Source organism: Zootoca vivipara, chromosome 15 (genome assembly GCF_963506605.1).
Source record: "Zootoca vivipara chromosome 15, rZooViv1.1, whole genome shotgun sequence".
Taxonomy (NCBI): Eukaryota; Metazoa; Chordata; class Lepidosauria; order Squamata; family Lacertidae; genus Zootoca; species Zootoca vivipara.
In genome coordinates, this window is record NC_083290.1 from 10,272,880 (window position 1) to 10,293,474 (window position 20,595).

Consider the following 20,595-nt stretch of genomic DNA (forward strand, 5'->3'; position numbering starts at 1 on the left):
ATCACTTTCCTTGATTGATAGGATAATCTCTCTCTAGCAGATTGGACCTCCAGACAAAGATAAACTGTGATTAAACAGTCAAAAGACCTTGTCTATTTGATGCAAACTTGTAGCAACATCCTGTAAACCTTTCAAGCAAAGGAAAATAGGAACTTTTGGCCTTATGTTAGACACAGCCCAGCCAAGTCAGGAGGTCCTAGATCTTTGATATCAGATGTAAGCTGCATTCACATGGCAATTTATTCCATTTTCCTGATGTTTCCCTAACTGTTAGTATCTGCATTACATTTGAGCTTTCGCACAACATAAATACCATTTCTGGAAATATACCAAAGTATTGCTCAAAGTTAGCACTTAATTGAGTGTTATTTGCAAATTAACTTTCTTCTGGAAGCAAACTCAGAAATGATCATTCAGTTTTTTCAGTGTTTCACTATATTTCTGGAAGTGATTATTATTATTATTATTATTATTATTATTATTATTATTATTATTATTATTTACTACCCAGCCACTCTAGGTGTCTTCCAACACACACACACACACACACACACACACACACACACACACACACAAAATTTCAAGCATTAAAAACTTCCTGATATAGGGCTGCCTTCAGATTTCTTCTACAAGTTGTGTAGTATAAAAGTTGTGCCTTCAGGAAATGGAGTTATAGCTATGCAGCCTGCCCCTCCCTCTTCCCAGGCCAAACCATGAAGGTGAATAGGAAGGACTTGCTGTATCACCATCCCCTAGACTCCCATAGCACCAAGCAGATGAGGCAGTTTTGCCTCAAAGGTGGCCCCTATCCAGCTCCAGAACCCCAGTAGCAAGCTTTGGGACCAACCCATCACCTTGAAAGATGCTAAACTTTTCCCTTTCCTGCACCTAATCGCCCACTGTGGCCGAATTGAAGACCAAATTAAGTAACATGGCGGACCATCTAGTGCAGGAATGGCCAAACTTGCCCTCCAGATGTTTTGGGACTACAATTCCCATCATCCCTGACCACTGGTCCTGTTAGCTAGGGGTGATGGGAGTTGTAGTCCCAAACATATGGAGGGCCAAGTTTGGCCATGCAGAGCCTAGGACTGGCTGATCAGAAGGTCGGCGGTTCGAATCCCCGCGATGGGGTGAGCTCCCGTTGCTTGGTCCCAGCTCCTGCCAACCAAGCAGTTTGAAAGCACGTCAAAGTGCAAGTAGATAAATAGATACCGCTCCTGCGGGAAGGTAAACACTGTTTCCATGTACTGCTCTGGTTCGCCAGAAGCAGCTTAGTCATGACCCGGAAGCTGTCTGTGGACAAACGCTGGCTCCCTCGGTGTAATGGTGCTGGCTGCTTCCTCGCGAGTAATCTGCTCCAAACTCTGTGGCTGCTTTTTACAGAGTTTTATTATATACATATGTACAAGACAGAGCAACAAAAAGCATGACTGTGCTATCCCGAATCAGAATCCGGAAGCACCGCCCTTCGTGACTTCCGCCAACAGAACATGCTGGATGTTTGGAACCTCCTCCTCTCTGCGCGCCTCTTTTCACCCCTCCGCTGTTGGGGTGATGGGGCTGGTGGAGAACCCTCCCCACTGGAACTGCCCAGCTGTGGGGCTGGCGCTGTCTCCTCTGACACCTCCCCTTCCCGAGAGCTCTGGTCCGAGCCTCCAATGCTTCCCTCTGGGAAACCTCCCCTCTCAGCATCCTCAAGGCTCTGCACCGCTGCCTGAGGCTCAGCACCACCTCCTGCGGACGGCTCTGAAGCCCTGCCATCCTTGGCTCCTACTGCATCGGAGAGCCCTTGTCCCCACTTCCTGGACTCTCCGCTGACCCCTGGTGGTCCCCTGACACTCGGCCAGTAAAGCGAGATGAGCGCTGCAACCCCAGAGTCATCCGCAACTGGACTCAACTGTCAGGGGTTCCTTTAGGACAGTGGTCCTCAACCTTGGGCCTCCAGATGTTTTTGGCCTACAACTCCCATGATCCCTAGCTAGTAGGACCAGTGGTCAGGGATCATGGGAATTGTAGTCTCAAAACATCTGGAGGCCCAAGAGTGAGGGCCACTGCTTTAGGAGATAAAACCAACCCACAAGCCAAAACGTGTGTTAGCCAAACATTCCTCCTCAGGCCCAAAGTGAGCAAATAAATCACAATGAGAGACAGGGAGGGAGGGACGCAGGGAGAGTAGCTGCTGCTGCTGCAAAGAGAAGTGGGTGGGAGGTGGCTGGCTAGCCCTTAAATAGGGGGCTGCTTCTTTTGGCCATTGAGCTACAAATGCACCCTGCCAGCCAGTACGGAGGTGGAATGAATGGCAGAACAGGGCTGTTGGAAATATTATGAGCAGGACGAAGTTACATTATGAACCAAGTAATTGCAACATTATTCTTCTGCTCTTTTTTGTAGCTAGGAATGGGATTTATGCATTGTACAGACATTGCTTTTATTCTCCTCTCCTCCCTAATGGGACAAACCTTGCAATGTATGAATCATGTGTACTGTGTTGTTTTTATTTACATTTATTCATCACTTACTACATAAAATGCCTCGAAGAGACAAGGACATACAAATGCAAAGGTTGAAAACAACACTACTTGAATAAAGTGGCATTATTTAGGACAAGTGCTTATCTGGCAATATCATAAGGGACAACAGGCTAGGGTGTCATTTTGTCATGTAAGTGGTGTGTATGCGTGTGTATAATTTATTGATTATTATTATTAATAATAATACCATATGATCCCAATTAAAAACTAAATGTTGCCTCTTCACCTGGGTCTTAAAGATTGATAATGATGGTACCAGGTGTAATAAGTTTTGGTTTTCATTTCTCAGAAGAAGCCACTTCTCTGTAGTTCAATTGAAAATTGTCTCCTGAGCTGCCATTCCCCACCTGGAGGCCCATTGCTGGAATTCTTTCTAGGATGGCTATGCGTAAAACCAGTGTTTCTCAACCAGTGTGCCGCCAGATGTTTTGGGACTACAACTCCCATCATTCCTGACCACTGGTCTTGCTAGCTAGGGATGATGGGAGTTGTAGTCCCAAAACATCTGGAGGCACACTGGTTGAGAAACACTGCGTAAAACACTCCCAGACCCTTACAGACCCTACCTTCCCTTCAGGTAGACAGAACCTTGCCTGCCAATACAAAATCCCAATCTCTAACTGAGACAATTTACAATCTGATCCCACTGAGAGATAAACCCTATCTGAGTCTACTCAGATAATGAGAGACTATTTCTGCCCACTCAGACCGAAGGTCCCTAACTGTAATCCCTGGTCCCAGTCTAAACCAAAGGAAATCCAGGCTTGCTCTCTCCCAAATGGTCCCTATCTAGCCATTAACTGTCAGCATCTAACTTCCACTTTCTCTCTCCTGATTGGCTAATCAACACACCACCTTCCTCTGGTTCCTGGGTCACCAGGAGGCAGACCAGGAGGCATCACAGAAACCTCTTTCAGAAAGATGAATGGGAAGTCGGATGAAATCCCCAAAGTTCTTGATTAGAGGGTAACAGCTGCACAAACAGTTAATCTTTCCTCTGTGGCCTCTGACTTGAATTGGTGTAATTTCACATTTGTTAATGGAAAACTCTGCTCGGAGACATTAGCTACATTTCCATTGGAATGATGGGATTTGCTTTGATGTAATGTACATTAGGGATTAACGGAAGGCGATTTTTAAAAGGAGTTTAAGTTTTAAGTAGAAACAGACAAGCATGTTCCTTAAGAAAATCCCAATCAAACATCATCTAAACTCACAGTTATGTGTGGTACTGGGTTAATCTTGAAAAGAAGGGGTCAAATACTGTATTAAATATTGGTCTGTAACACCATGCAGTTACAGTCCTTTGAAATTCTTCCAAAATAAAGACCCATCTCTGCTAATATACATTGTTTTTTCACATCAGAGAGAGAGAAAGAGGTGTTCTGCCATTTCATCTTAAGAAGTCACTGGCAAAATTGCCTTTGTATGAAAGACACTCATCAGGTGCAGCCCATAGTTAATTCTGAGAGGCATCCTGTACATTGCAGTGTTTTACTGCTTTGATCTTTTGAACTGCTCATACCTGATTTATTGGTAAATGGATAGTTACAATCTAATTTTCATACAAATGTTTATTGTATTTGTATAACCCTTTAATCATGCTGTCAATGAAACAGCGTGTCCTCAGGTAACAGCTTCTCATTAATGCACACATTAAATAGATTTATTTCTATCATCCCAGTAACAATATATCAGTGCTCTCACCTTATGCTGCAGATGGAAGGCCATAGCTTAGTGGTAGGGCTTATAGAATCATAGAATTTTAGATTTGGAAGGGAACATGAGGGTCATCTATTCTAGACCAACGCCCTGCAATGCAGGGGTTTTTTTTTTTTGCCCAAGGTGGGTCTCGAACCAATGACCCTGAGATTAAGAATGCCATGCTCTACTGACTGAGCTATCCCAGATGCAATGCTTTGCAAGTAGAAGGTCTCAGGTCCAGTTCCTGGGATTTCAAGAGACAACTTCAATATCTACACATTTCTAGCCATGAACTGGTTTTTTATCTGCACCTCCCAGACCAAAGTGCCACCTTTGTTCTTCCACAATGTTCCAATAAAGTTCTCAGCTGAAGAACCACAACAAGATGCATTGCAAATGTGTGTTTTGAGAGGCAATGACCAAATTCATACCATATAATTAAAACACTATTGGACAATTTTAACACTCATGGCTTTTCTAAAATAATCCTGGTGTTATAAGAAAAAAAACCTGCTCCTTTTTCCATTATGGGGCATCCAAGAGTCCTTAACATAGGTGCCAACTCCCAGATTGAAAAATCCGGGATCGGCAGCGTCACACACCGGAAGTTGCGCTGCAGCCATTTTGGAACTGGGCAGAGTGGCACCGGAAGTTGCTTCTACGCATGCTCTGCCCAGTTCCAAAATGGCCGCAGTGCCAGAAATCGCTTCTGCACATGTCCAGAGACTCCAGACATGTGTAGAAGGAGCCTCCCCGGGCCGGTAAGAATCTGGGGATTAACAGGTTTTTTTTAAATCTGGGCTGCCAGCGGGAAACGGCTGGCAAAACGGGGGTTTCCCGGGGAATACGGGAGACTTGGCAGCTATGGTCCTTAAGTAAGTTCTCTATGGGTAGGAGAAAATAACAGAGGCCAACCAGAGAATATTGAGAAGCAAAGCAACTAATAAGCACGATCTTTATTAAACTGTTGCAACAGGGTCCCCTGCTCACCCCCCGCAGGGAGGGGGGAGAGGAACCTAGAACACTGGTGTGCAAGCTCTTATATAGACCTTTGAAAATTGCTTCCCCTGTGGCTCAAGACCACCCCCCAAAACATCATACATACATTACTGAAGGGGCAGTCTACAGCAGAAAACCTATCTGCCAGGATACCTGATAATGGTCACTGATTGCTTTTACCTAGGCATCCTGGCCATTCTTTTGTGATGGTAAATACTCAGTTCCTGAATCCAGATCACAGGCTCACCCTACACAGATACACTCTTAAAACAGGATTTGTGAGCAAAGAGAGAACGGGAAGGCTTTCCCCATTTCCTTCCTCCTTGCAGAGAAACATTTGAGGTCAATTTCGGAGAGTCAAAATGGTTTCAGGATTGCTCTCCTGTACCATTTCAGACATGTGATTTATATACTTATGTATGTGTTTGCCTTGTAAATTTATGAACATATGTTTTTATATACTTATATGAGACCTTAGAATTCCTATAACACTGGGATCTGTAGATAGCTAAGGGTGCTGAGAGTTGGTAGGAGACCCCTATTCCCTTCCCAGGGCTACAATTCTTAGAGTAGTTCAACAATCAATCCCTCTTTCCAGGGACCTCTGGAAATTGTAGCTCTGTGTCAGCTTCCTTCACAAACTGTTTCTCTGCCCCCCCCCCCCCCGGAAACCATCATGCCAAGTTTGGTGGTATCTCAGGAGGAGGCCACATGTATGTTTAAAAAAATGGCAACATCATGCTATTTTTCCGGGTGCTTTTCTGGACATTGTACATATTGCTGTGATGAGCCTAAATTGATTCCTTCCTGCTTCTGCAGTTCTGTAGTTTAATGGACTTAACTGAGTGGGCTATAAAATATAATGTGAAAAATCTAAATGAAATATACAGCATCAGGGAGGGAATTGCAAATATAGTTTTAATGATATTAAAACCTTGAGCATGTTGAGGTTTATTTCTGTGATTTAATATTCTCCATTTAAAAGGAAGGCTTTTGTTGCATTAGTGGTTCAGATAATGTTGTCGGCCTCCAAAAAACCCAATGAAGTTAGGTTTATGAATCGGTGGCCGTCAGGCAATCAAAGCTTTCGTTTGTTTTCTGTTATACTGTCCATTAACTGTATATTCCCTCCTGGTGACATAACCATGCCAGCTGCTCTCAGTAACATATCACGGAGGTTAGAACATAAGAATAGAACTGAAGATTGTACATGTGAGAAACTGTGAGATCCAAATTAACAGATCCAGCCATCCTTGCCAATGGATATCAATGGCTACCAGCTGCAGTGGCTGTGCTCTGCCTCCAGAATCAAATACAGAAATGCTTCTGAAAACTATTTGTGGAAGCCAAGGGGAAGGGAGAGAGCTCTTTTGCTCAGGTAGGTCCTGCTTGCAGATTTCCCAGTGGTTGGCCACTGGGAGAACAGGGTGTTGGACAAGATGGGCCATTGGCCTGATCCAGCAGCTTCTTCTTATTTGATTATTCCCATTCCTGCATATAGTCTAGAGGACAAACACATTTAAAGAGGGTCACCACCTCATGAGAAGAGAAGAATCCTTGGAAAAGACCCTGATGTTGGGAAAGATTGAGGGCACTAGGAGAAGGGGACGACAGAGGACAAGATGGTTGGACAGTGTTCTCGAAGCTACGAACATGAGTTTGACCAAACTGCGGGAGGCAGTGCAAGACAGGAGTGCCTGGCGTGCTCTGGTCCATGGGGTCACGAAGAGTCGGACACGACTAAACGACTAAACAACAACAACAACCATTGATACCTGGCATGGCAGTGTCTGGAGTTCAAAAGGGTTCTAGAAAACATGAATGTTATTTTTCTTTATTTCTTTATTTTATAGCTCAGTTGGTGGAGCATGAGACTCTTAATCAAAGGATCGTGGGTTTGAGCCCCACCTTTGGCAAATAAATAAATAAATTCCTTCATTGCAGGGGATTGGACTAGAATAGGGGTCAGCAAACTTTTTCAGCAGGGGGCCGGTCCACTGTCTCTCAGACCTTGTGGGGGGCCGGACTATATTTTGGGGGGGGGAGGGGGAGAATGAATTCCTATGCCCCCAAAATAACCAAGAGATGCATTTTAAATAAAAACACACATTATCCTCATGTAAAAACACACTAATTCCCGGACCTTCCGTGGGCCAGATTTAGAAGGCGATTGGGCCAGATCCGGCCCCCGGGCCTTAGTTTGCCTACCCATGGACTAGATGACCTACGTGGTCCCTTCCAACTTCACAATTATATAATTCCATGAAAATTCTATGATTTATTTCACCTTATGTTATATTGCATACGGCCATTTACTTCCAGGTTCTCTGGGGTTGCACAAATTTCTTTCAATTATTGTGCTGCATTTGTTGCTCTCCTGTGCAGCGTAGACCCAATGAAAATAAGGAAGATGACTAACTTGGGTCCATTAATTTCGGTGGGTCTGAACTTAGTAGGCTAGAATCGCTTGTTCATATCTTTTTAGAGAACCTCAATTTAAAAAAAAAAATGATTCAAAAGGAAAATACATGCCTAGTTAGGCTACCTGAAACAAAGAAAGGTTTAGCAGCTGCTGAAAACATTGTAGTGAACACACTACATAAAAAGCATATTGGTACTACTGGCTTTTTTTATTTGCAATGCCTTTCTTCATGTTGACTTTTCTCCAACCACTGCAAGAGTTGATAAACCCAAGATCTCATTTCTGGTTAGCCACAGACGGTTCAGATCCTATCAGTACATACACTCTCATGTATTAATCCACAAATGCCAACGGGGGCATTAAAAATTGATGCCCGCTTGAGAGCGGCCAACTGTCTTGTAGATTCTTGAAAAGAAAGCAATCCACTCTGATGGGAATTGAAGGTTCAAGTCTCCAGGTTTATTCCGTCTCTGCCAGCACTGCAACTTGGTAGAATGGTCCTCATTTTCCGGGGAGAAAAAGAAATACTTCTTCATGTTTCTAAAGCAGTGTTTTTATATTAACGAGCAAAATGCAGCTGTGCAGATGTCATTATAAGCAACGTTGCTGCATCTCAAACCATAGTCATCTAGAAAATAGTTCAAGACAGATGCATTGATATGGTGGGAAATTGATCCTATAATAAAATGAGGAGGGTGGGTCTAGCTTAGGTGCCAGAATGGCTACTATTTGGTTTGAATGTATAAAATCAATTATAAAGTAATTGTACTTAAAAAAGCAAAATAAAGCAATTCCACCACAGCATTAAAACACCCGTAATTAAAAGGTACAATAAACAGTAAAAATCATAAAAATTAACCGTTTAAAAACCCAAAGCAATTACATCAGGAAATCCAAATTCAGGAGAATGCTTGCTTAAATATACTGTGGTACTGCACTTGATCTTAGCCAAAAGGCTGAGAACTACATCGGGTTAAGAACTTTGCTTCAGGATGAGAACAGAAATCTCACGGTGCCGTGGCAGCAGTGGGGGCCCCCATTAGCTAAAGTGGTACCTTGGGTTAAGAACAGACCTCCAGAATGAATTAAGTTCTTAACCCGAGGTACCACTGTATTGTTTTCTGAAACACCCCACCCCCCCCAAAAAATAGGCTCTATTTTTTGTTGCAAAATTCACTTTGAAATGCAAACTGAATTGAATGTCTCACCTACCCCTACTTGAACTTGACCATGCTCCTTTGCTTCCTTTGGAATGAATGTGAGATCCCATTCCAATTGCTGGAAACCTCGGGGAATGAGAGTTCTTCTGTGCTCAGATCCTGCTCGGAGGCTTCACGCAGGTATCTGGTTAGCTACTGCGAGAACAGGATGCTGGACTAGATCAGTGTTTCCCAACCTTGGGTCTTCAGCTGTTTTTGCACTACAACTCCCATCATCCTTAGCTAGCAAGACCAGTGGTCAGGAATGATGGGAACTGTAGTCCAAAAGCAGCTGGAGACCCAAGGTTGGGAAACACTGGACTAGATGAGCGATTGGCCTGATTCATTAGGGCTCATTTTATATCTTTATATTCTGCCCTACTTCGGCATGCTTTGAATACTGTTTCCTGCTATCCGTCAGTTGAAAATCTGCTGATTAAACCAAGGCCTTGCAGTGGGGTTTATGAAGTGAGATGAAATTGAGTTTTGACTTGGCATTCACAGCCTTACACCATTTATAACTGAAAGGTTGGCAGAACGGTTACACTGCAGGCTCAGAGATGGGATACAGTCTTTCAGGCTTGCCGTTGTAGATGATAGTTTCTCAGAACAATGAATCTGCCCGAGGTATTAGAATCCTGAACTTGATTCACTCCTGGACTGCTGCCATTTGAGAATTCATTTCTCATCTCCCTACAAGAAGCGATATCAAACATCCAAGATGTTTATAGGCCCAGTCATAAAAAGAGTGAGACTGGCCACTTAAAGGTAAAGGGACCCCTGATCATTAGGTCCAGTCGTGACCGACTCTGGGGTTGCGGCGCTCATCTCATAAAAACATTATAAAACATTAAACATTTTTTAAAAAATGTTATATACACAGGATTGCCTTCAGACGGCTTGGGGGTCGGATAACTCCATACCCTCCAACATTTCTCCAATGAAAATAAGGGCATCCTGAGGAAAAGCGGGACATTCCGGAATCAAATCAGAAACTGGGAAGGCTTCTCTAAATCAGGGATTTCCCTAGGAAATAGGGACACTTTACCTCATAATAAAGGTAAAGGTAATTAGGTCCAGTTGTGACTGACTCTGGGGTTGCGGCGCTCATCTCACATTATTGGCCGAGGGAACCAGCGTACAGCTTCCGGGTCATGTGGCCAGCATGACAAAGCCGCTTCTGGCAAACCAGAGCAGCACACGGAAACACCGTTTACCTTCCCGCTGTAGCGGTACCTATTTATCTACTTGCACTTCGATGTGCTTTCAAACTGCTAGGTTGGCAGGTGCTGGGACCGAGCAACGGGAGCTCACCCCGTTGTGGGGATTCGAACCGCCGACCTTCTGATCGGCAAGCCCTAGGCTCTGTGCTTTAACCCACAGCGCCATCCACGTCCCACCAAAACAAGGACATGCAACCAAAAGGACATGGATTTGCATAAAATCCCCATGTGTTAAGTAATCTTAGAAGAAAATAATATAATTTAAATGTAAACACAGAGCCCCCTCCCAGTTTTTTGTTTGTCTGATGAGCGTGTTCTGCAAAGCATCTTTGATGCAGTAGTAGTGTGTTAATGAAAGATTTATACTGTAGTGTCCACATGCATTCTTTTGCTTTATTAACTGTGCTGTGATTTCCCCCCACCTTTTTGGAATCCCTCACAACTACTTCTTGTTTCTATCACTCTGACTGAAATTACTTGGTGTCAACAACACATTTGGCAACCAAACTGCTCACCCCTAACTCCAGATTATTTATGAATAAGTCGGGGGGCGGAATCAGTACATATTCTTGAGGAGCCCCACTTACAGACCCTCCAAGTGTCCCTATTTTCCAGGGACAGTCCCGAATTTACAGAAGCCATCCTGGTTTCTGATTTGATCCTGGAATGTCCCGCTTTTCCTTAGGACGTCCCTATTTTCATTGGAGGGTGTGGAGTTATGTGACCCCTGAGCCAAGGAGATAAGTAGCTATGCAACCTTTAGAAGACATTTGAAGGCAACCCTGTATTGGAATGTTTTTTCAATGTGTAATGCTTTACAGTGGTAGAGTGGTTAAGAACTTTGCTTCAGGATGAGAACAGAAATCATGCGGCAGCAGCGGGAGGCCCCATTAGCTAATGTGGTACCTCAGGTTAAGAACAGTTTCAGGTTAAGAACGGACCTCCAGAACAAATTAATTTCTTAACCCGAGGTACCACTGTATTGTTTTTGTATGTTAGAAGCTGTCTAGAGTGGCTGGGGCTACCCGGTTAGTATTATTATTATTACTGAATAGGATGTCCCTATTTTCATCAAAGAAACATTGGAGGGTGTGGACTTAAAGATGTCTCTCTATTGTAAATTCATTGTGCAGACAGGAAGTCTCTTGCTTCTATCAACCTTCTGCAAGACAATCTTGGATCCTTTGCACCTGAAAAGCAGAGCTGACATGGCTAATGATTAATAAATAAATAAGAGAGAAGAGGAAAACAAGCACATTCAGACATTCTTAGACCATGCTTTATTAGCATACCTGCCAAGTCTCCCGCTGAAAAATGCGGGATCAGCAGCGGCGTGGCACCGGAAGTTGCGTAGAAGCAACTTCCGGGGCCGCTCTGCCCATGTGTGGGCACCGGAAATAGGGCAGAGCGGCACCGGAAGTTGCTTCTATGCATGTCCGGTGGCCATCTTGGTGGTGGCCGCATGGCGGCGGCCATCTTGGTGGTGGCAACCAGGCATGCGTAGAAGCGACTTCTGGTGCCGCTCTGCCCTATTTCCGGTGCCCACACATGGGCAGAGCAGCACCCAAAATGGAGGCTCCCTGGCAGGTAGGAAATCCGGGGGATTTCCGGGATTTTTCTCCATTCAGGAGAATAGTGGGAAACGGATTAAAATCTGGGGGTTTCCTGCGAAAAACGGGATAGTTGGCAGCTAAGTTCATTAGAGTTGTATCCAATGCAAATCCATTTTACTCTGAGCCCATAACATTCATACAGTAAAATATATACAGTGGTACCTCGGTTTAAGAACAGTCCGGTTCAAGAACAATTTGGTTCACAAACTCCGCAAAACCAGAAATAGTGTCTTGGTTTGAGAACTTTACATCAGTCTAAGAATCTGAACGGTGGAAGGGCACCGGCAGTGGGAGGCCTCATTAGGGAAAGCACGCCTCGGTTTAAGAATGGTTTCGGTTTAAGAACGGACTTTTGGAACGGATTAAGTTCGTAAACCGAGGTACCACTGTATTGTTTTTTTAGTTATTCCTTTTTTAAAAAAGAAAGAACACAATATGATTAGGGTTTAGGGTTTAGGGTTTAGGGTTTAGGGTTTAGGGTTTAGGGTCAGGGTCAGGGTCAGGGTCAGGGTCAGGGTCAGGAAACCAGTCCCAGCTGTCTGCGCTGAAAACAGAATGACTTTGGATGAATTTCCGCTCATTTATTCATTTATTTGCAGCTGCAATGACTGTAAAATATCTGATTTGTGAAAGGGAGAGGAAATGTATACAAGGTGGAAGTTACAATAACTACTTCCCTAGTGCCTTCTTTCTTGAGTGTTACGGGCCTGCTTCGAAAAAGGAGATTGCTGTGTTATATATACACACACAAACACAAATAGATGGGGAAGGAAGTGATCTTATTATAAACTCAGGCATGCAACTTGCAGTTAACAAACTACTGTACTTTCCCCCCATCCCCGTTCCAGAAATGTAGCATCTTCTTCTCTCGTCAGCATCTTTGCTTACTGTGCTTTACACTCCGTATTATTGATTTACAATTTGTTGCTCGCTGCCGCTGAGTAAACTACTACCGTTGCTTTTACTACTCGGGTTACTGACTCACCATTGGCAGGGCTGGATTTGGGAGGTGCCAGGAGATGGCTCTTCGGGGAGACGTTGTAGCAAATTGGGAGTTTAGCTCTTTAAATGGTATCAGTTACTTTAAAAAAAAGGAGACAGGCAGCCTCCGGATTCTTTTAATTAAGCTTGTCCTATATTCTGTCTTTGCAAGTTGCTGCACTCATTCTGGCTCCTTCGGAACAGTTTAACCAACCACAGCCATCACACCATGGATTATGAAAGAGGCTTCCCCAGCATCCTGACTAGGTAAGATTTCTTTCTAAAATCTGGGGAGGTGGGGGCTTTGCAGCCGGCATATATCCATGTATGTGCAGGTGGGGGGCAGGCAAGGAAGGTTGACATTCCCCCCCCCTGCGTATCTTATTCCTTTTCCTCGTATTGTGCTTCTGCCTTTGCGTTCAATGTGGAAACTTGGCTCTCCCCCCCTTCTTGTCCAGTGATTGAGAGAAGGAGAAGGTGTGTCGCCTCTTGATTTATAACCCGAGGGACGTAACTTTCTGCTGGGGAGAGCAACATTTGACTTTAGTTTCATGCTGTGGTTTCTGTGGTTCCACTTGGTCTGAGACCTGTCATTCATGGTAGGAGGTGATGAAGTTGTGGTGATTACCCATTCGGTGTTCTGAGAGAGCACACCTTGCGAGATGAGATCAAAGGGAGATGTGTGCCAGCACTAGAGGTCTACAGCAGTGGCCAGCCAGGTCAAAAGGGGAAATTCAACAGCCGGCTATCTCACCATTTACCCCACATCACCATCCGATTGGTGGTGTATCAACCCAGATTATGAAAGCCCAATTTTAAAAATATGCATACCCCATCATTCCTAACCTATCACCTATGCAGCTAATCCTTTTTTTTAAAAAAGTCAAATAAGTGACCATCACCATACTTTTGATAAACAAAATCCATTACAATTTTCAGTCTCCCCCCCCCTTTGGACGGCCATAAAACTATATAAATTTGCTTTATTAAACCCCCCGTGCCCCAATTCATCAATTAATTGGGTTCTTACTATGAAGTATTTTTCTTTATAGTATAAATTACTGGCAGCAGTAAAATTTTCTGCACTTTCTATAGGGGTGTTTTGTACAGAATAGTCACTGCTGCATAGTAGTAATGGATGTGTTTATAAATTGCCTCTTAGTCATTGCACTGTGTCAGAAGAGCATTTAACCACATCGGCCAATGGATTATTATTCTTTTCCTCCAAGAGCACTGTTCTCAGCAGAGGCATATCACTATGGAAGAATATTGTGGGCACTTCCCGATGACCAGTTCAGCGAACATTCATCATGATGTGTTTGCAGGAAGATTAGACAACGATGCTCGCTATTTAATGAGCGTTCTGTTTGATTTGTTTTCAGGAGGGTTAGATGCCATTGTGTTGAAGCAAGCGTTTCTTATCCTACAATTTCCAGTGCATATTTTCTGTTGCAAAAAGCAAGATATTTTTGGGGAGCGGGTTTGTTGCATAAGACTTCCCAATCAACTGGAATTTCACAACCTGGATCTTCCAGTAGGTCGGTGATTCTCATTCGAAAATAGTGACAGTCTAGAAGCGCCCTGTATAACATGCTTTAAAGTTTACGTGTTCCATTGACCTGAATTTGGCCGGCTTGGGAAACACATGACAAAGGGCAGGCCATAAACAAATACAAATAAATAAATTGATATAAATAAACAAACATTAATTCTTAGTTCCCAACAGCTGAACTGTTCTTAAATTATGCATTGATTGGCGCTCCTTCATTTCCATCTCATAGTTGTCCATTAACATTCTTTTATTTTAATGAGCTTCTCGTCTTAGCACTGGGGAATTTCTAGGTGAATGTAGAAGTTCTCCTTGATTCAGGGGTGGCTGGTGCCCATTGAGACTGGTGGGGTGGTGGGAGCAAACAGTAGTGGGAGCAAAAGCCAATGACAAGCAGGGCCAACTAATTCTATTTTCGCCTCTATCCTCATCCTCCTTTCTGAGTTCCACAAGGGCAAGACCAAGGAGGAGGAAGGTGGCTGCCAGGACTGTTTGTAAGGACTGTTTGTAATGCAGGCCTGTGAGGGATGGCTGAGGGCAGACTGAGGTCAGTGGAGCCGTGCCCCATTTGCTCCAGTGGACCAGTCCACACAGCCCAGATGGAAAGTAGAGGCAGGGAAGGGGGCATTAAAAGTGGCAGATCTTCTCAGATTTTGTCTTCCACTTGATGATTTGTTGGTTGGAGTGTGGTGCTCCTAACTCCAAAGTTCCAGGTTGAATCCTGTATGGGACAGCTACATATTCCTGCATTGGACTAGGGTTGGACTAGATGATCCTAAGGCTCCTTTCCAACTCTACAATTCTATGATTCTATGAAGAGTTAAAAATCTGCAGCGCTCGTTCTCTCTCTCGTTCTCTCTCATACATACATACATACATACACTTGCTTTCAATTCCCTTAGCACGCAAACCAATAATGCATTACAGATTTATGTCACATTAGAACAGGGCTTAATTTTATTTTGTTTTCAAGGTTCCGGAGCCGAAATCTAAGTGCAGCCATGCTTTGCTCATGGGTGCTACTGCCTGGTGCAATTCAGAGGTCAGGGAAATTTTACTGTGTATGCTTCACCAACCAAGCCACCATTAGAAGTATACACAGAGTGAATGCATGTTGTGGTTGGGTCTTGTTACAAACACCAGTTTCCTAAGACAAACTCTGGGGTCCTATGCAATTTAATTCTTAAATTAGGAGCTATACCTCATCAGACCTTTGGTCAATCTATCTCAGTTATTGTCTATACAGAGTCGCTGTGGTACTCCAAGGTTTCAGCTGGTGGTCTTTCCCAGCCTTATCTGGAAATGGCAGGGATTGAACCTGGTATGTGCATGTTTGTAGGGCAGTATAATCAGAGCTTCTCCCCAGGCACTTTCCCTGGGCCTGAGGATGATTTCTTCTGGATGATACAGCTGTATTTAACATGTTAGCTACCAAGCACCTCCTATGCTAGGCTACTATGTGCTTGGGCGCCAGTGCTGATGAATGAATCAACCACCAGTCCAATCAGCTTACGTGCCTGAAATGGGAGGGCAATTTGTCCTTGGCCTCAGCAGGAAAATGTATTGGGATGGCACTAGTCATCACCCCAAAAGCATATTAAGTCTGCAATCCAATGTACTAGGGTTGCAATATTTCAAAAAGTGAAAACCCAGACACAAAATCTACACTTCTGATATGAGTTGCCATATGTCCAGATTTCCCTGGATATTTCAGTGAGTTCCCCCTGGGCACAGGTCTGGGAAGTCGAGGACGTATGTACACTTACTTGGGAGCAAATTCCATTTAATTCAATGAAATTTGGGCCCTATCTGTTTTATACACTGGATGCAGTATCATTACACTTTAAATAGTAAAGATTATTCTGGGAACCATAGTTTGTTAAGGGTATCGAATGCTGTTTTGTTGTTGTTTAGTCGTGTCCGACTCTTCGTGGCCCCATGGACCAGAGCACACCAGGCACTCTTGTCTTCCACTGCCTCCCACAGTTTGGTCAAACTTATGTTAGTAGCTTTGAGAACACTGTCAACCACCTCGTCCTCTGTCGTCCCCTTCTCCTTGTGCCCTCCATCTTTCCAAACATCAGGGTCTTTTCCAGGGAGTCTTCTCTTCTCATGAGGTGGCCAAAGTATTGGAGCCCCAGCTTCAGGATCTGTCCTTCCAGTGAGCACTCAGGGCTGATTCCTGTTAGGAAACCCCTATTCCCCTTACAAAGCTACAATTAACAGAGTGGTTTAACAACCAATCCTTCTTCTCGGGGGAACTCTGAGAACTGTAGCTCTGTGAAGGGACTAGGGGGTCTCCTAACAATTTACAGCACTCTTAACAAACTACAGTCTCCAGGATTCATGGCTGTTTAAAGCCGCTGGATGCTGCATTAAATGTATAGTGCAGATATGATGTCGAAAATCTAGATTATCTAAACATGAGCAACTATGCATGTAAGCTTGTGTGGATACAAAATACAAAATTGTGAAGTACAAATATAATTCTCCAAGCTGTAGCAAATACATAACAAAGAGCTTCGCCGAACAATGCAGAAAATATTTGATGAGAATTCCAAGATCATATCTCGTTTCCTGCTTCTTCAGAATCAAATTGGAGAATAGCTTATGAATTGCAAGCATTAACCCCTTCAGTGGGAGAAATCCAATGTGGTGCTACGTAAACACACCATCTATGCAGGAATTTCTGGTTGCAGGCATGGCCTGCCCATCAGGCAAAGTGAAGCACACACCTCAGGCAGCAAGACCCATGGGGTAACCACGGGGTAACAGATCAGGCCTCCGAGGAATGCATCACATGTCGATCTTTATTTTCACCCGCCCCTTTGTTCCCAATGCAGATTTTCACTCTCCCTCTCCCCTTTCTTCCGGAAGTAGAAATTCACTTCCTCATCTTCACTGGCAAGGGAGGGGGCCAGTGCCCGATTTACGTATAAGCTAAACAAGCTATAGCTTGGGGCCCCACTCTCTTTGGGCCCCCCCAAAAAATTAAAGAAAAAAAATATGGATGTCCATTTCCAAAATGTAAGATAAAAAAACAAATAAAATAAAACCTACACACAACAACAGTGTTTTGCATTGTGTAGGCTCCTATCATACCTATTAGGTCCATAAATTACCATATAGCACATATTCAACACAAAAAAACTGCGACAATTTGTCGTTGCCAAGGATAGCTGGACATATAAATGACCCTATTACCCTCAGTAGCTTAGGGCCTCATCAAACATAAATCTGGCCTTGGAGGGGGCACCATTTTGTGGTTTGCCTCAGATGCCAAAATGTCTAGGACTGGAATGTTCTACCCCTGCACTCCCCCAAATCTATTCTAAGGTTTTTCCCTAACTCCCTGGAGTGTGTTTGGGGAAGGTGCAGACTATTCAGGGGTGAGAGAAGGGATGGAAGTCCCATTTTACAAGTGGAAGTGGTTGCACTGATGGGACAGGTTAGTTGAATAGTGCCCAAGGTCTCACAACTTCCTTCCTTCCTTCCTTCCTTCCTTCCTTCCTTCCTTCCTTCCTTCCTTCCTTCCTTCCTTCCTTCCTTCCTTCCTTCCTTCCTGGCATATATAAAATATTGTAATCCACAATAAATAATAAACCTTATACAGTCATACCTTGGTTTAAGTATGCTTCGGTTTCAGTACTTTCAGTTTAAGTACTCCGCGGACCCGTCTGGAACAGATCAATCCACTTTCCATTACTTTCAATGGGAAAGTTCGCTTCAGGTTAAGTACGCTTCAGTTTAAATACTCAGCGGATTGTCTGGAACGGATTAATCCACTTTCCATTACTTTCAATGGGAAAGTTCACTTCAGGTTAAGTACGCTTCCGGAACCAATTCTGGTTGTAAACCGAGGTACTACTGTATAGCATTTAATCTTTATGGAATGTCATTGTCACTTGGGTTCCTGTGGCTTTTTCTTTCATTATGTGCCCCCCCTCCCTCATTTTTTGGCTAATAATTCCTCTCACACTCACATTGCCCTCTTTTGCAAGAGGTTGCAGCCAAGTTCCTTTCAAGTATGAATTCCGCACAGAACAAGGCAGTGCAGCAGAACAGGCTGCTGGTGGTGGTGACACACACCCTCTGTAGAAGGGGACAAAGGAGCTATTTTGTCACCTCTCCTTTCATGCCACTGATGTCTGCTTGTTTGTGCAGAGATCATGGCCAGGTGCACTGTAGGCCGAATGCCTTTCAAGGTAAGAGTCTTAGCTCCTGCTCAGGCCCGAGAAGCAGGTCAGGTAACAATCTGTGTTTTGCCTCAGGCATTTCACTCCAGAAGAAAAAGGTGGCGGAAGAGCTGTCAGTTGTTTCATCTTAGCAGAGCTACAAGCGCTCCTCTCCCTGTATGACGGAGGGAACCGAGGGATGAATTATGGGAGGGCTGGAAGGAGGTCAGATAGAAGGAACGCCAAACGGATAGTTGCAGGAAGGTGCATTGTTTTAGGGGTGGGAGACATGCTTGAACCAGCTTCCATTTAAAGAGCACCTCACCCAATTCACACTTTCTGAAACAGCGAACAAACCAAAATACAGCGATCCGCCGGGAAATTCGCTCCCCTCTGAATTTTGCAGCGCAGTTCTCCAGTCCAATAATGGGTAGAAAAAATGCATGCCGTAAACTGTGCGTATAAAGGCAGACATTAGTGAAAATAACATACAAAAATGAATTAAATTATGGGGGGTAACCACTTACAAAAATGTGTGCATTTGTCAAAACTGCAAAAAAAGAAAAAAAGGGAAAAAAATGTTTATTTGGAGAAAATAACGCCAAAAAGCTGGTGCATTTTCCTAAGAGTTTTGCGAGCTAGTGTGGAAATGTAGAGGACTGAACTTTAAGCTCGGAAAAACGCTTAACTAAGAGAAGCAAAATTGAAAGTTTTGTCTATCTCCAGCAAGCATGAATAACCTTTGGCCCTCCAGTTATTGTTTCAGGCAGGAGTCTCTCTTAGCCTTACCTGGGGATGAAATGGATTGATCCTTGGACCCACCCCCTGCATAAAAGGTAGATGCACTGAGCCACAGCCCTTCCCCAATGATTCAGCTTACCAGCTTGCCAGGAAGGGAGTCTGGACTAAACAATTTGCTCTCCTCCTCTCACTGCACACATGGACATTTACCTACACCTGCCCTGCTAAGGCTATGTGGGAAATAGCATTTTGGAGGAAATGGGAGGTCGGCAGAGAGGAGTTTATTTTCTAAGCCTGCTAAATTTACACTAAAACGATGGTGATGGTTTTTGTGTGTGATGGTTTCTTTTTTAATAAAAAATAAATAGCAAATTGATATGGGAAATGTGGAGAACATGGAATGATAGAAGCATATATGTGTAGAGTTGGAATGGGATCCCAAGGGTTACCTAGTTCAATCCCCAGCAATGCAAATAGGAAAGAATGAGAAACTGGGAGAAATTGAAACTGAAAGATTTATCCATCCTTAATCCAAGCCATGTGAGACTTTACGGAAAGGGGGAAGATAGTGTTTGTGAGGTGGGGTAAGGGGATGGCAAAAAAGGACCCCTGGATGGTTAGGTCCAGTCAAAAGCGACTATGGGGTTGCAGCGCTCGTCTCACTTTTCACACCGAGAGAGCCAGCGCTTGTCCTCAGACAGCTTTCTGGGTTTTGTGGCCAGCATGACTAAACTGCTTCTGGTGCAATGGGACATTGTGACGGAAACCAGAAAGCATGGAAACGCCATTTACCTTCCCGCCACAGCGGTACCTATTTATCTACTTGCACTGGCGTGCTTGCGAACTGCTAGGTTGGCAGGAGCTGGGAGCTCACCCAGTCACAGGGATTCGTACTCACAACCTTCTGATCAGCAAGCCCAAGAGGCTCAGTGGTTTAGACCACAGCGCCACACACGTAAGTGGATGAGGGCCCTTGGGGAAGGGTGATTTTAGGGGTCAAACACTATGGGGCTTGGGAATTCCAGGGATTTAAAAGTGGGCCCCATACTTGAGGTAGGCTTTGTGCGGTCCCCAGACGACTCTTTCTTAATGTTGTCAGGGTCTTTAATTTCAACATCACAAAACGCAACTCCATTTCTTCTGTTAAATCTGAGGCTGAAGTAGCTTGGCAGATGGATAGATCTATTTAGATTATGGGGGCCTGACTTTTATTTACCGTGGATTCTGAGAATGCTGAGGATTATCAGCCATGGCTATAAATTAGGTCTTTTGTTCTCTTTAATTAAACTCTGCGTTCTGTGCTCATATAATCTGAGTGACAAAAAAGGAATCGGCTGGAGGGTGGGTGGGTATTGAGACATCCTCACCTGATAGGAAAAATTAAAATCGACCTGGGCAAATAAATTAAAATGGAGCTTGGGAAGATGGCTTTAAAAAATAATAATGATAGTTTGT